The sequence below is a fragment of the Triticum urartu genome, chromosome 7A (genome assembly GCF_056163025.1).
Source record: "Triticum urartu cultivar PI428250 chromosome 7A, HENAU_Tu73, whole genome shotgun sequence".
Taxonomy (NCBI): Eukaryota; Viridiplantae; Streptophyta; class Magnoliopsida; order Poales; family Poaceae; genus Triticum; species Triticum urartu.
Window position 1 is genome coordinate 591,272,068 of NC_141879.1, and position 18,108 is coordinate 591,290,175.

Genomic DNA, 18,108 nt, shown 5'->3' on the forward strand with positions numbered 1-18,108 from the left:
GATACTTGATCCCTACATGGTCTCTCTTTCCCCACACGTGCCTTCTAGAACAACCATCAGACAAATCCCATGATCTCGCCGCCGCTGAATCCTTCCTCATGCTAAGGGTTGTTCAGTAATACTGCCCTTGGTTGCACCATGCGTTCCTACCTCCGCTGCCTTTAATCGGCTATTGCAGGCCATGGCCGTGAGGCCCCCCTGTGTGTACGTCGATGCACAGCGCCGAGGACGTGCACAAAACCGTGGAAGAAGCTGCTCAACCGGCAAGTGTCGTCATAATCTCTTCCCGATAGCTCTTCTTCATCCACGCCCGCCCTAACACCACCGTTGTCAACTTCATAAGCTGCCGCCACAGTCCAGTGCTGCAACTTTCTTTTCCTCTCTTGCCAGACCCACGTCCTTGATACTGCGGTGGAGAATCAGATGGGCAGATGGCACCCAATCCTATTCTATTTTATTTGGGGGATGAAGAACACAAGAACAACCACGCCTTACTGCTGGAGAAGAAATATTCAGTATGTGGCTGTTGTTAGCACTCATGCATGCCCTCTTGCCGGAAAAACAACAACAGCATTCAACTCGGGTAATTGCTCTTATTCAGTATATTTTACAGTTGTGTCTCCGAAATCTATTTATGGGTCAAATTCAGGGTAAGGCGAGGCATGCAAACCTCAGAAACATGTATGATTTTCTGTACCAATGTTGTGTTGAAGTCTTATTTATGAATGAATTTGATTGCTATGCAGTACTAATAATTATCCATTTATTATGGTGCCTTCTGCGTGGAAGAAACATGTGGGTAACCCTTTTCTAATTTTAGTCTGCAGGTATGGCATGCAAGCTAGGTAAGGAGCAACGCCGTAATCACTAATAATGGACCAACGCGTGATAACTTTCCAGTTCAACCTCATATTTGATTGATCATTTTTTTTATTTTGCCTACTAAAAGGTACGAACTTAATTTTATGCTCTTCCTATACTATATCAGCTGATAATTATAGCAACCCTACACATGGTGAATTAATTTCGGAAGGTAACTCAGAGCTTTCAGTCCAGTGATTCCTTAAGGCCCAATAAGCATGGGACTATATACATTGCAATTTTTCCCTCTTTATAGGTGTGCATGATTTTCTTAATTAATATTTCTATAATATGCCTAGGTTCTATGATAATCCATAACTTAGGTTTTTTTGTCTGATAGATGAACATGTCAATGATGGCATTCAGGAGAAAATATAAATTGTTGAACAGATCTGTACCTCCTATACACATGCTATTAGTCAAGTCAAATGTACCATATGCGGCTCAACTCTCATGTCCGTAAATCATTGGTCCATGCTTATTTGCAAGTAAAATAAAATGTGGGATGCACTTTATAGTAAATGTGCTTTTATGTAAATCATGTTTCATGTCATTGCGTGCCAGATCTTTCAGAAATTTCTTTGTATGTGATATTACTTTTCTTAACATATGCTATGCTTTGATGAATAGTACATATGTTGCTCTATCGGTCCCTTCTAATTTGATAATCTCTGGAAAAAATAAATATCTCAATTTACGTGTTTATGATGTCTCTTCAAAATATTGAGGCACCAACTACTGAGGATGCACTTCTATATGTAGCACGAAATCCAAGGAATGATTTTAGAGATCACCCAATTTTACTTTCCTATTTTATTATAAGGTGCATTATTCTTCTCAAAAGTCAAACTTTCCTATCTTTTACCAAGTTTATAAAAAATCTACATCTATGGTATTTTGAGGTGTAATATCACCATGCGTTGAGAAGGATAACACTATTTATTAGTATAAACTATTTATTTCATGAATTGTGATATATTACAATTCTATGTTCCGGTCATAAGCAATAACACATCAATCTTACATCCCCTCCTGCACATCAAACGATACACAGCTAATTAATGCTTTTATGTGCACACGTTCTATACTAGCTAAGAGGGAAGAATCCTCTATTCCTTGCCATGCATGATTGTTATCGTTGATCTAATTTGCTACAGGGCTTGAGTCCAGCTCTGGAAGAGTCGAAGCGAATAAAGGGTTTGCAGCATAAATGTTTGAACACGCAAGTGATGCATTGCTATGTCATTTACCTCATATGTCTGTCATGATTAGATTCTTTCTTTCTAGGTTGTAGTTGGAAACGTCTTTCTGATATATTGCAACTTTGTCGGTCATATGTTCGTTCATGTTGCCATAAAACTAAAAGGCCTCGATAATGATACAACCTGCTATCTTACTTTCTGTTAATGTGTTTCTCTGTATATGCCCTAAAGAAATATTGGGTTTGGTTTGTTTATAAGTTTAGTCAGATTCATCTACTGTTTTAGAATCCTCGGTGCCCATCAACACTGGCAGAAAGATATATGTACTGGCTCAACACTATAGTTGAAAGCACCCTAACTCATCGTGCTTTAGACTAAGTTTTTCAGATTCTTTGAAAATAGTTACTTAATTTTAATTATGCAGTTGGCACCTAAAAAATAATAAACATGCAAAGAAATTTTGTATACTACAAATACCGGTAGTGCTTTTTTTACATAACTTGCAAGTCCTTTTTGCATTACGAAAACTACTTTTGAGTTCTTTTTACTAAATGAAGCAGCGGCTAGCACACTATGATAAATAACTTGCTCTTCCTTTACCAAAGTAGAACTAGAAAAGAAGGCAACAACCTGTTTTTTGATTAATCCCAAAGTTGAAGTAAAATTAATCAGATTGTTTTTCTTAAAGAAGGATGTTGTAGCCCTGGCGCCTTGATTGATTGACGAACATGGCCATTTTACCATGATAGGTCAAATAGATGGATGATATATTCTTAATTACATACTTAAAAAAATTTCATGATGAATGAAAAAAATATAAAAGATATGTCCATCCATCTCATCTAGTTATTTCTTGCATACTATGCTATGATGGCATTGGGGGAAACTTAACTATGCTATCACTATTTAATCCGGTTCGGCAATCTATCTTTTGCGTTTCTTTTTTTGTGTTTGCACAACAAAAACATAATTATTGAATAGTTATTTAGGTGAAATGGTTGAACTCTATTTGTGGTAACATGTTCAAAAATGGCAAGAAGGCATTTCACCATGATATATTAATAGTATCAAGAATATTTGAAAAAGAGTAAACCACTAGCCCGTGCAACTGCACGGGTTCACGACTAGTTCTTATAGTTTATCTCATTCAATATCATTAGTTTTTCTAAAAAAAGCTAAGAACGCGGGAATAGGAAAAACATGGGATTATAGTGGAATGTCGTCTTGAATCCTATAGGATTGTACGAGTGTTTGATTGTGCATAGAAAAAACGCAGAATTCTTTCAAAGAGGTTTGAGTGGATGGGATGTTTCCTATGAAATCTAGTGCAAATGAATCATATGGTAAAATTCCTATGGTTTACAATCCTATGAATCAAACAACCAACATAGGAAAAATTCCTAATGATTAGAATCCTCCAAAATTCCTTCGAGAATCCTTTGAATCAAAGAAGCCCTTAATCTATTTTATGATTCATGGAATTGTGCGTTGTAAAGCATAAAGTAAAAACAAATAATGGCAATTCAACTAGAAAAAAAGTTTGGGCAGTTATGATACGGAAGATTCTAGAACAAAAGAAAACCACTATTGTTTTAAGGTTTGTGCATTATGCTTAAGTTCAACCATGGAGTCTGCTAGATTGTACATGTGGCAAAATCCGGTGGGGGCTAAAATATGGTGCGAGGGGCCGAGTAGAGGGAGACTATGAAGGAATGCACAAGTGCAAGATCGATATTTAGAGAGAGGGGCGAACACGTGCGCTGTTGTGCGCAGTGGTGGAGCCATGAAAAATAAATGAGCTAGGGGGCCAAGCATTGCTAATCCTTTATGAGGAGGGTCAATCCATGAACTTAAACCATTTTTAGCAGCAATTGTCTAATGATCACATTCATATTAGCCTCGATATATAGTGATGTTAGGGGGAAGGGGGCAGGGCCCTTACTGCCCCCTGTCTTCGCCATTGTGCACGCGTCTGAGAGATGAAGCAGAAGGCATGGATGATGAGAGGGAGACGTTGGATATATAATTAATGTGGTTGTATTAGCTATATATGTTAATCCTATATAGACAGGTATAGATTGATCAATGTGTGTCGGTGTCAAAACCGACGGATCTCGGGTAGGGGGTCCCGAACTGTGCATCTAGGCCGGATGGTAACAGGAGGCAGGGGACACGATGTTTTACCCAGGTTCGGGCCCTCTTGATGGAGGTAAAACCCTACGTCAAGCTTGATTAATATTGATGATAGGGTAGTACAAGAGTAGATCTACCACGAGATCAGAGAGGCTAAACCCTAAAGGCTAGCCTATGGTATGATTGTTGTCCTACAGACTAAAACCCTACGGTTTATATAGACATGGGAGAGTGTTAGGGTTACACAAGGTCGGTTACAAAGGAGGAGATATCCATATCCGTATTGCCTAGCTTGCCTTCCACGCCAAGTAGAGTCCCATCCGGACATGAGACAAAGTCTTCAATCTTGTATCTTCATAGTCTAACAGTCCAGCCAATAGAGATAATCCAGCTGTCCGGAGACCCCCTAATCCAGGACTCCCTCAGTAGCCCCTAAACCAGGCTTCAATGACGATGAGTCCGGTGTGCAGTATTGTCTTCGGCATTGCAAGGCGGGTTCCTTCTCCGAATACATCACAGAAGAATTTGAATACGAGGATACTGTCCGACCCTGCAAAATAAGTTCCACATTCCACCGTAGAGAGAATAGTATTTTCGTAGATCTAATTTGTTGGCTTGTTTTGGCAGCATGACGTTATGTCATGGCCCGGTAATTATTCGAACCGTTCCTTTAACCATCCCCGCACATAACGCGAGGCAGCTTTTCGACACGTCTTGTCAAAGCAAAGATCGTGTCCCCTTATTACGGGATTCTCATCAATACGGGCATGGGTAACCCAACTGCGCCATCAATTACGGCGCTTGGGGGATAAGCGAGTTTTACCAGGCAAGTGGGAATGCTCAGTTTCGTCCGCCCATATAGAAGGATAAGGATTCACCTTCCTATCCACGCCTTCTTCCTCCTTTGCTCATTCGTTTTCGCACACTCGAGCTCTAGCGCCCAAGTCCACACTTCCCACCTCAACCTTCTCCAACCATGTCCGGAGCGGGAGGCAGGTGGATGGTCTCCTCCGTCACGGAGGGAGACATCAAGAAACTGAGGAGAGCCGGATACCTGCCTGACGACATCGCGCATCGGCTCCCAGATGAGGGGCAGCTCATCCCCACCCCCAGGCCCCATGAGAGGGTAGTATTCCTCACCCATTTCCTCAGCGGACTGGAATTCCCTATCCATCCATTCGTCCGGGGGCTCATGTTCTATTACGGCCTGGATTTCCACGATCTGGCCCCTAACTTCGTCCTCAACATCTCGGCGTTTATCGTCGTGTGTGAGGCCTTCCTCCGCATCAAGCCCCACTTCGGCTTATGGCTGAAGACCTTCAATGTCAAGCCGAAGGTGGTGGGCGACCGCCAGGCGGAGTGCGGAGGCGCCATGGTGGGCAAGATGCCCAACGTAACATGGCTCGAGGGCTCCTTTGTGGAAACCATAAAGGGGTGGCAATCGGGGTGGTTCTACATCACCGAGCCGCGCGACCCTGTATGGGCAGCGGCCCCCGAGTTCCGATCTGGCATCCCCACGCGGCTCACCTCCTAGAAAGAGAAGGGCCTGTCCTGGGGTAGTTCGAAAGAGCTGACCGGACTCCAAACATGTATTCAAAACATGGTGAACAAGAAGCTCAAGCTTGTCAACATAGTCCAAGTTATGCTCATCCACCGGATCCTCCCGTGCCAACAACGGGAGTTCAACTTGTGGGAGTTCGACCCGACGCAGCACCGAACTATGAACAGGCTCTTTGACACGACTCATGAAGATGCCTGGAGGGTGCTGTTCAAAAGTGCCGAGGTCCCCCCTCCTATTACTGAGGATCGCGGATTCAGCGCGAAGCGCCAAGCCAGTGCGGTAAGCTGCTTTACCTTTCACAGGATACTTAATTTTTTTATAGATTGATTCTATGCGGGATCTAAACTCCCGTACCTTTGACAGGACTGGCAGAAGATGGCCGGACAGATCGACTGCCCGGCTCCTTTGCCCGAAGGCCCCGCAGACGCTCTTCTGGCGAAGATGTTGACTCCGGCCCCTTATACGGTGCCGGAGAAGACCAAGAAGGCCAAGGGAACCCGAAAGAGTTCCCGACGCCAGGCGTCGATGGACTCACCGTCCGATGACTCTGCGGCGCACTCTTCCCCTGAAGACGAGGAAGAAGAAGAAGATGTTGCTCCCCCACCGACTGGGGGAGATAGGAAAACGAAGGCCGCCCCAACTAGGGAGGTCGAAGGGTCCAAGAAGGGAAGGACTCTCCTTCCGGATAGTTCCACCGCCGCCGACGAAGGCGAAGACGACTGGTTGCCTAGGGCCAAGCCCCGAGGAGATCGTAAGTATTCGGATACCAGAGTAACTCACGGAATTCCTTTGTCGCACTGTTTTCCCTAATCGCTGAACATAATTATGCAGGCCGCCACGAGCCAATATCGAGGTATCATCGGACGGCTCCTTGGGCTTGTCGGACATGGATAGCGATCTAGTCCCGACCGCCACCTCCCCTCATCCTGCCGACGACGCCGAGGTGTTGTCTCAAGAGGCACCGGATCGAGGGGAGACAATCTCGGAGGCGCCTCAAGGCGACCTTCCGGACTCCGGGGGCCGAGGGGACGGGGCTCCTGAGAGCTCCGAGTACGGCCCTCAGCCGAACACCGCGCCGGACCCTCCAGCGGTTCCGGGCTCGGGCAGGCGGCCTCCTTCTAAGAGGGGCAAGACGCCTGTGCCGGTGACCTCTGTCCATCCAGAGGCGCCGGACAATCTGCTGGAAGCGCTTCGCAGCGCTTCCATCGATGAGGAGCACCGCACTATCATGAGTGCGGTGATCCAGAAGGTTCAGTCCGCTAAGAGCGGATTGACTGAAGCCTGTGCCAGCCTTCTAACAGGCTTCGAGGTAAGTGTTTTAAAATGTAGTATAAATATTACCACATAGACAGTAGCCCCTGATGCTTTGTTCGGTGTTCACAAAGAAAAGCCGAATAGAGGATCAAATAATATCACAGGAGTCTAATATGTGTCAATATGCATATGCAGGCTTCGCCGCTGGTGTCCGCCGCACTGACTGCGGAGGTCGTCATACTGAAGTAGGACCTTGAGGGGTCCAGGAAAGAGCTCGGCCTTGCCAAGAGGCAGCTCGAGGAGAACAAGGGTAAGTAATACCCTGTCTATAGATATGTATATATAAAAGAGGACGCGATTGCAAAATGACAGGATCATCGTATGTTTGCCAGGGGCCACGGCCGAGGTGGCGACCCTGAAGCATGCGCTAACCAAGGCCGAAGATAAAGTGGCCAAGGAGCGCACCGAGCGAGAGAAGCACGAGGCTCGTGTGGGCGAGGTGCAGCAAGAGCTCCAGGCTCTCGTGGCGAAGTACGAGGTGTTGGAGCTTGACTCAAAGACGCGGGAGTCTGAGCTTGCCGCGGCCCTCGAGACGCAAAAAGTGCCAAGGCCGAAGCCCAAAAGGCCCTCCAAGAGATCGACGCGATGAAGAAGATTGCGGTGGGTCAGGCTTTCTATATGCAAAGCAAGCATGTAAAAGTAAATTACCGATTACCTACCCGAATCCGGAGCTCTCCAGGAGCATTCACAGATTTGCCCCGCAGCTTGTCGGATGTCGCGCAGTTTTACCAGGCCGAGGAGGGAAGCTCAACAGAGAAGTTGTTCTGGTCTCAGTATACTGGGACCGAACACCCAATGCCTCTGAGCGACCAGCTAAAGCAACTGGTCGAGCTGCACAAGGCGGCCGAATAGGCCATGAAGGGCCTTATAGTCCGGCCGTGGCCTGGCGACGTCCTTCCGAACAGCTACTTCAGCCTGGTGAGGCGGCTTGTGGATGCCTTCCCACGGCTGGAGGTCATCAAGCGGTCCATCTGCATCGAAGGTGCACGCCGGGCTTTCGCCCGTGTGAAGGTGCAGTGGGCCAAACTAGATGCTGTGAAGCTGATCAAGGAAGGGCCGCCACAGGGCAAGGAGCATCGCACCCCCGAAATTTATTATGAGGGTGTCGTGAAGGGTGCCCGTCTTGTAGCGGACGAATGTTCCAAGGATGTAATATTTGAGTAGTCTTGCTCGTGTGATCCTGTATGATGAAAACTTGTTTCATATGCGCTATGCAACGCTTGTGTGAATTTAAAATATTACCTTCTGTTTGGCTGTTTATCCAATCTGAGAGATGGCTAGTCCTCGGCTTCTGCCCCCATGCCATGAGTGCTGGGGTGTTTGGGACAAACCTGAGCACCCTTGTTCCCATGTTTGGGTCCTTCGAGGGAGGTGCTCAGCACACCGAACAAGGCAACCGGACTAATAATGCTTTATCACTCTCACTTAGCCACAGAATTTTATAATTTTAAATTTCGGCGAAGCCCCTGGTATTCGGAAGGCGGAATTCGGGGTGCGATACATGCCTTTAAGCCGGACAGGGCCGGCCCCTCGCCCTAAGCGGCATAAGTCCTTAGGGACTCGAAAACCTCACCGAACAGCGACCAGTCTCTCGCCTTATCATGATAGTCAGTTTTAGCTTTCTCTACTAAGGTGCTCAGCCCGGCAGAACCGGGGCACAATCGCAGTAGTTCTCCTAGCGCTACCTTAGCCGATAGAGCGAACGTAAGGTACCAAAACATAGGAGCCGGGAAAACCCAACATTTGACCAAAGACATGATTCGGAGCTGATGCATATAATGCTATAAGTTCGGGGTGCCGCACTTGTGAAAGTGTTCGGACTTTTCACACCATATTGTGGGGTACGCAAGCCCCTGGTGTATTGGCCGTACCAAAGTGTACAGTTGCAAGGCGTCATTAATGAACACACACACACACATATATATATATATAACAGGAATGCAATAATAGTCGTGATGTTATGCATTGTTTATTCAAAAAGGTGTGTTAAAGCAGAATAATACAGATAGTGTGATAAGCAAAGAGTAGGACTATGTCCCTTCCAAGGGCAAGCTGAGGAATGATATGAAATCGAATATTTCGCTCGTTACTGTAATCAACCTGGGAATTCCGTGGTATGACGTAGCTGTCTGCCTCCTTGGTTGCTGCATCATGTGTTCGGCAATAGTGCTGCCGGACAGTGTTTCTAGAGATTAAGGTCCTAAAAAATAAAAAAAATTAACCAAACGGGAAGCCCCTAGTGCGGTTTAAGCCGCGTCTTGGGGCGTGCCGCAGTTGTGCCCCCCCTCCCCACCTGTGCCCATGGTATTTTTAATGTGTAATTATGTACGCCCGGCACGAGTTTTGCCGTTGGGCGGGGATTTGGGGGGCGCCATATTGCTATGCGATCTCAGATCGTGCCAGGCGGTCTATTTGCCGATTGCCCCGAGCGCGCTTGAAGGTGTTTGGGCTTTGAAGCGCCGAACTGGTTGATTGCCTTGAGAGGCGGCTTTGCAGTTCTGCTGCGAGGGCCGCGGTGTGCTCCTCTGTTCGGACAGAGCGCTCTGTGCTTCCATTGACTGTAATAACTCCGCGAGGTCCTGGCATCTTGAGCTTGAGGTATGCATAATGCGATACCGCATTGAATCTAGCGAATGCGGTTCGCCCGAGCAGCGTGTGATAACCACTGCGGAACGGGACTATATCGAAGATTAACTCTTCGCTTCAGAAATTATCCGAGGATCTGAAGACCACTTCCAGTGTAACTGAGCCTGTGCAATGGGCCTCCACACCTGGAATGACGCCTTTAAAGGTCATTTTTGTGGGTTTGATCCTTGAGGGGTCTATACCCATTTTGCGCATTGTGTCCTGATAAAGCAGGTTCAGGCTGCTGCCGCCATCCATAAGGACTCGAGTGAGGTGGAATCCGTCAATGATTGGGTCTAGGACCAGTGCGGCAAATCCGCCATGACGGGTACTAGTGGGGTGGTCCCTGCGATCGAAGGTGATCGAACAGGAGGACCAAGGGTTGAACTTTGGGGCGACTGGCTCCAACGCATATACGTCCCTGAGCGCACGCTTCCGCTCCCTCTTGGGGATGTGGGTCGCGTATATCATGTTCACCATCCGCACTTGCGGGGGAAACCTCTTCTGCCCTCCGGTGTGCAGCTGCCGGGGCTCCTCCTCGTCATCGCTATGCGGCCCCTTGTCCTTGTTTTCGGCAATTAACTTGCCGGCCTGCTTGAACACCCAACAATCCCTGTTCATGTGATTGGCTGGCTTATCTGGGGTGCCGTGTATTTGACACGAGTGATCGAGTATACGGTCCAAGCTGGACGGACCCGGCGTACTTTGTTTGAATGGCTTTTTCCGCTGACCGGGTTTAGAGCCTTTGAATCCGGCATTGACTGCCATATCCTAAGTATTTTCGCTGTTAATGCGGCGCTTATGTTTGTTGCGACGTGACCTGCTATTGCCATCCTTGGTATCTGAGGTACCATGGTTCTTTGATATGTTATTACTGCGAGCCAGCCAGCTGTCTTCTCCCGCACAAAAGCGGGTCATGAGCGTCGTGAGAGCTGCCATAGATTTCGGCTTTTCCTGACCAAGGTGCCGGGCTAGCCACTCGTCTCGGATGTTGTGTTTGAAAGCCGCTAAGGCCTCCGCATCCGGACAGTTGATGATTTGATTTTTCTTTGTAAGGAACCGAGTCCAGAATTGCCTGGCCGACTCTTCTGGCTGCTGAATTATGTGGCTCAAGTCATCAGCGTCTGGTAGTCGCACATAAGTGCCCTGAAAGTTGTTGAGGAATGCGTCTTCCAGATCTTCCCAACAGCTAATGGAGTCCACTGGCAAGCTGTTAAGACAATGCCGCGCTGGTCCTTTGAGATTTAGTGGGAGGTATTTGATGGTGTGTAAGTCATCACAGCGGGCCATGTGGACGTGGAGGAGGAAATCCTCAATCCATACTGCGGGATCTGTTGTGCCATCGTATGATTCAATATTTATAGGTTTGAAACCTTCTGGGAATTGATGTTCCATTACTTCGTCTGTGAAGCATAAGGGGTGTGTGGCGCCTCTGTATTGGGCTATATCGTGACGCAGCTCGAATGGGTCATGCCCGCTATGTTTGGCCCGGCCGGATTTGCTTTTACTGTATCCGGCATGACGTTTATCGTCTCGCAGAGTGGTGCGCCGTCGTGATCCGTAGATCGATCTTGCATGCTTTGCTTTGTCCTCCAATATGTCTCGCATGTCTGGCATATCTCCCCATGCCTTTTTATTTGAATGGCGTCAGGGCGTAGGCTGAGCTTTTGGCTGGAATGCCTCTCTATCATGGCCACAAGGTGGCCGATCAGCCGTATCATACGCTTCTTCCTCCAGTCGGGGTAGTAACCTGTACTTTGGGTAATTTTTGGAGGGGCGCTCGAGTTTATATTCCGAGGCCGTGAGGACTTCAGTCCATCTGTCAGCTAGCAGATCTTGATCAGCTTGAAGCTGCTGCTACTTTTTCTTCAGGCTATTTGTCGTGGCCATAAGCCGGCGCTTGAAGCGCTCTTGCTCGACGGGATCCTCTGGTACGGCGAATTCACCTTCGCCGAGGCTTGCCTCGTCTTCGGAGGGGGGTATGTAATTGTCATCCTCCTCCTCTCCGTCTGCCGCTCTCTCAGGAGAGCTGGCTCCTTCATCCACCTGCTCCAAATCTTGCTGGAGGGGATTGTTGTTGTGTTCCGCACTATCTGGAGTGTTATTATCTCCTGTGCCGGTATCACCACTTTTGCTTTGGTGGGGCTTAGAGCGGCGCCGCTGACGTCGGCGCTTGGGTTGCTTCTTGGAGGGGTCATCCTCCGCTATCTCATCGCCATTGCCTTCGTTGGGTGTATCCACCATGTATATGTCATATGACAAGGTGGCTTTCCAGTGCCCTATAGCCGCTGGTTCATGTTCGTCTCCTACATCGTCATCCATACCCTCGATGTCTTCGGAATCGAAGTCGAGCATGTCAGTTAAATCATCGATAGTGGCTACGAAGTGGGTGGTGGGTGGGCGTCGAATTTCTTCGTCGTCCGCATCCCAATCCTGTTAGCCATAATCCGGCCAGGGCTCTCCTGACAAAGAGAGAGACCTTAGTGAATTCAGAATGTCGCCGAAGGGCGGGTGCTGAAAGATATCCGCGGCAGTAAATTCCATGATCGGCGCCCAATCGGATTTGATTGGCAGGGGCGCGGGCGGTTCGGAGTTAGAAAAAGAGTCCGGCACCTTGGAGTCACGGGCTGCACAGAGGATTATGCTGGTGTTCGACTCGATCGCCGTTGAGACTGCAGCCCCTGAGGCACTGTCTAACCACCCGTCCTCGATTGGCGCAGTTGGCACCGAGCTAAGGGTCGGAGCTGATGCGGGCGCGGCCTCTGGGGTACTGTTCGGCGGCAGAGCTAGGTCATACCCATCATGACAGTGCGGCGCGTCCGGCTGTGGCTCGAATCCGTCAAAGATCAAGTCTCCGCGGATGTCGGCCGTGTAGTTCAAACTTCCAAATCTGACTTGACGGCCAGGGGCGTAGCTTTCAATCTGCTCCAGATGGCCAAGCGAATTAGCCCGCCGTGCAAAGCCGCCGAATACGAAGATCTGTCCGGGGAGAAAAGTCTCACCCTGGACCGCATCGCTATCGATGATAGTAGGAGCAATCAAGCCTAACAGCGACGACACAGAGGAACTCTCAATGAAAGCACCAATGTCGGTGTCAAAACCGGTGGATCTCGGGTAGGGGGTCCTGAACTGTGCGTCTAGGCCGGATGGTAACAGGAGGCAGGGGACACGATGTTTTACCCAGGTTCGGGCCCTCTTGATGGAGGTAAAACCCTACGTCCTGCTTGATTAATATTGATGATATGGGTAGTACAAGAGTAGATCTACCACGAGATCAGAGAGGCCAAACCCTAAAAGCTAGCCTATGGTATGATTGTATGTTGTGATTGTTGTCCTATGGACTAAAACCCTACGGTTTATATAGACACCGGAGAGGGTTAGGGTTACACAAGGTCGCTTACAAAGGAGGCGACGAAGTCTTCAATCTTGTATCTTCATAGTCTAACAGTCCGGCCAATAGAGATTGTCCGGCTATCCGGAGACCCCTAATCTAGGACTCCCTCAATGTGGACGTGGGAAAGAGAGTGAGACCTCACTGGATATATCAATTGATCGGTTTGTGTGGAAAACTATGAAAGACCTAGCTATATGCACACATACATAGAGGCCCGGGCCCGCACCCTCTCCCCCGCTCCACCGCTGCCGACGACCCACCGCACCCTCCCCCGCTCCACCGCCACCGAGGACACCCCCGCACCCTCCCCCGCTCCACCGCCGCCGACGACCCCCCACACCCTCCCCCGCTCCACCGCCGCCGACGACCCCCCGCACCCTCCCCCGCTCCACCGTCACAAATGAATGCAACTAAAAATCCAAAAAAACCAAATTTGATTATATTTTCCAATAAAAAATTTGATGATATTTTCAAATAACAAATTTGATGATATTTTTTTATATTCATAAATATTTTGAAATAACAAATTTGATGATATTTTTTAAAAAATTATTATTGTTTTTATACAAAATTATTACTGTTTCATATTCATATTCATTTTCTAAAAAATTATTAGATGCAACAAAAAATAATAATAATATTACTTATGGCGCACCGCTCGGGGGTGCGCCATTGCTATCAAAAAAACATACTAATGGCGCACCGCTAGGGGGTGCGCCATTAGTAATCTTCCCCCTAGCTTATTCGCCCAATCCCTTCGTCCCTTCCTCGCCAGATCGACTTCCCCCCCTCGCCACACCCTCACGCCCCCTCCTTCCGCTCGGACAACCCCCGTGCCCCGCCTCGCCGTCTCGGTCCTCGCCGCCGACGGCCTGCCGCCACGACTGCCAGCCCGACGCCGCGGCGCACCCAGCCGTCTGAAGCCTCCGCTGCCCCACAGCCGGCACCGGAGCCCAGCAGCGCCTCCCTCTGTCGAGCAGCCGCTCCCACCAGCAGCGCCTCCCGCCTAGCAACGCCTCCTCCCGGAGCTACACCGGCGACCAATCCATAGGCAGGTAGCCACCACTCCTGCGTCCCCCCTTCTTCCTCCCCCCTCTTCCCTCACCCCTTCCCTCCTTCCTCTTGCATCCTCTGTCTGTTCATTTTTCCCCTGATTTTTGAATTGGATGAGTACGTGCGCTAGATTGGGTATTGTGAGAATATACCGATGGCCATTTCCTGATGAATACTTGTTGCACGATTTTTTCCGGTGCATGTTAAAGTTTACTTGTGAAAGGATTTTGCATGATAGGTGTTTGTGATAATGCTTCAGATGAGCAAATGTGTTGGTTTAAACATGTTAGCAGTGAAACGTGCAATGACTGGTGATATATGAAAGGAAAAAGGTTAAGTTGTTTTATCTGCACCGTCTTGACCTGAAATCAAAGCTTAGCAGTAACATTCAGTTTGAGAGAGCAGGATCTTTGTCTTGGTTATACACTTATATTGGCCAAAATTTGTTAACACATTAGTACTGGTGGCCGTCTTGATGTAGGAGCTCAAGAACCTGCGGCCGCAGCTCTACTCCGCCTCCGAGTACTACGAGAAGTCCTACCTCAACACCCACCAGAAGCATATGTGAGTAGCCACCTTTGATGTTCCTGCTCTCCTCCATTAGAAGTAGTCGCAGAGTTATTTAGTGGACGGACATGCTTAGAAGGGCCTGGAAGACAGGAAGAACATTAAACTTGAAATGGTCATGAATTGGAACTAAGTGTGTGTAGAACAACAATAACTTACACTAGTTTTGTAGCCTCCAGCAAGTTTACGAGCAAACAGAATTTTCCTTCTCTTTTAGAAATATGCAGGCAGCTCCCTGATCAGTGTTGTTGTTGGTTGCTGTAAATAACTAAAAATGAGTCTGAGACATGCCAAGCTAAGCTACTCACCATTTGAACTTTTTGCGCCATCATGAGTTATCTGGATGTTAGAGTACTCAAGTACAGTACTCCTATTTGTATGGTAAATTTGGTGAATGAACAGTCAACAGTGTAGTGAATGAACAGTCAACAGTGTAGTGATTTAAGGAGGAAAGTTATCCAGCTGGATTTTCTTCTTCTTAAAAGCTTCAACTTCAAAGTATAGTTTTACAAGCTTCTGCAACTTTTTCTTAACTGCTGCTGCTGCTGTTATGCCTGTATTCACTACTGCTGCTGTACTTGTGATGATGTTGTACTTGGCGACTTCATTGCGCGGGGATAATGATTTTGCAGGTACCCCGAGAGGCCCTTGAGTTTGCCGGAATGTCGATTAACTTCCGTTCCGGCAAATTCGGGTACTCCATATGTCCTATTTTCAGCAAAGGTCATGCTGAAATTTTCCGTGAATTTTAGCATGACTTTGCTAAAAATAGGACATATGGGGTACTTGCGACTAATGCATGGGCCGGGGTATCTTAGTACTTAGTTAAGTAGGATCAACTGCCCCGCCATTCTTGTAGCATTAAACCATAGGTGGCAATAGAGCCAAGTGATTAGGCCCAACTTAGAATTCTCCTTAACATCGATAAACCCTAGATGATAAACCCAACATAGGTGGCAATAGAGCCAAGTGATTAGTGCCAAGTGATTAGGCCCAACCTAGGGTGCCTCGGCATCGATAAACCCTAAATGATGAAAACTTAACTTGGCTTCTATAGGGTGCCTCGGTGTCGATGAGAACCTAAATGATGTACGCTGAGGCTTTTAGGGTGCCTCTGCATCGACAAACCCTAAATGATGAAAGCTTAGCTTTTAGGATGCCTCGGTGTCGACAAACCCTAAATGATGAGACCATGATCTTGTTCCTTGACAATAACCAACTTTTTTGACTAAACTTTTTTCCTATTTAGAGCGAAACATGGCCCACAACGATGAGGCCGGCGGTTCGGGAGGCAAGCAATTCTGGGAGCTGTCCCAGGAATTGGAGGAAGACACCGATCCTGACTACACAACCCCTAGTGGCGTCGGGGATGACACCACTGATGATGGCGTCGTGGATGCCACCACTGATGATGGCGGCGCACGCACAGATGGCAGCCAACCGAAGAGGCAACGGAAGGACCGGCGCCCGAACGTGCTCGGCACCGTCAGGGAGGAATTTACTGAAGTGAACTCCGACGGGCATCCGACGGCGCCCAAATAGGTAGTCAAGGGGTACTCGATTCAGCTCGGGTGCATTCTCCAGAGCACCGCCTCGATCAACACCGAGAACCTAAGGCATAAGGATCGAGGGAATTTGCGCAGCCTCCTCTTCACGAAGCTGCACGAACGATACAAGTTCCCCTCTGGCGGAGGCGGTATTCGTGTCTCAGGCGCCGGCACGGGCATTGGAGCTTAATGCACCCGGGTGTACGCCGGCCGGCACCTCGCCAGCAAGCGGCCCCTCCGTCAGTTGCACGCCCGCCGTTGGCGGTGCCTCGACATTAGCCGAGCTCGACGGCATCACGGTAACTAAGCCTCTCGGCCGAGGACTTCATCTCCTTGCCTTTGACTGGGCATCCCTGACGCCCTACATGTTTTCACAGGGCGCCGCCGATGTTCCTTGCACTCTCCTGCACTTCGTGGACGGCGAGTTGGTCGATGTCGCCAAGGGCAGAATCGTTCTACCAGGCAACCCCGTGTTCCACGGTAATCCAATGCTGCCCACAATGTATAGGGTTGAAGTGGTTCGGGTGCTGCCAGGCTGCGACGAGCTGTTACCTCCGATTCGACCTGCTGGGGCCAACGAAGAAGATGAGATGACCCTCAGCACCTGCGTAAGCTGGCCCCTGCTTTGGCCGAAGAGCCAGATTCGTTTGGGGGTGGGGGACACCACCCCACAGACAAGACCGCCAGTCATGCCGGCGCCAAGCCATGGCAAGAACGTTGCAATGCTACCGGACATGCCGGACATCCCTATGGCACAGGATCCGGACGACGACGACAACAACGATGGTACATTTACCAACGTCGATAAGTACTTTGCCGAACATGGGTACGGTGACGAGTTCTGCGGGCCTCCTTCTCAAGAACCCAAACAAGACAACCGCGATCTAGCTGGTACGGCGGAGAAACCCAATTGCAATAGGCGTCGTCTGGCATTCAGTTCTCAGGAGACGCCTCCAGCTGCCGCCTTCACCGAGCCTCAGATAGCGGAGGTGCCAAATATTATCAGCCCTAACACGCTCAAGAAGGCGGTCTATGAGCAGAACTCGGTCCCATTACAGCAAATCAAGAAGAAGGGCCGGAAACGGCAGACTAAAAATGCCGCCGGTGCGATCCAGCCGGCACCGAGTATGATCCGTGCTCAGGACAGGCCACCTTCACCTAAGGATATCTCGAGGAGGGTGCATGTGGCGGGTAGGGCGATGCTACCGACAAATATGCTCAATGCTGCAACCGGTGCTATGCGGAGTCTGCACGACAGTGTTCTTTCTTTGGAGAAGCGGCGTCTCAGAGAGAATGATGTGGCATACCCGGTTTTCGTGGCCAAGGTGCCAGAGGTCAAGGGCTTTCTAGATGGCGCCATCGGGGGTACGATCGTCCTGCGGTTTGATGACATCTTTGCTATGTTCAACCTTCATCTATTGCACTACACCTTCGTTCGGCTGTTTTCGCTGAGTATGGAGATGTGGATCATTAGAGACAAGACCCCAGACATCGTGATTGTCGACCCCTTCTACATGCGTGCCAAGCTCTTGAGCAGCGCTGGGGACCGCCAAGTCGCAAGTTCACACCTCGAAGACGTCATTCTGGCAAACCCAGATAAGGATAACTTCCTTGCGGCTTACTTTCCCAAGTAAGTCATCCCTTAACCGCCCCGTAACATATGATTTCTTAGATTTCGATCATTCTTTTTTTTCTAACATTCCATGTTCTATGCAGTGACACACATTGCACACTCATCCTCTTAAGCCCGAAATATTCCATGGCCACATATTTCAACCCGAACCGTAACTCCAAGATAGACTACACAAATATCAAGAAAGTTCTTGATGATGTTCTCCCCGGCTACGCCAA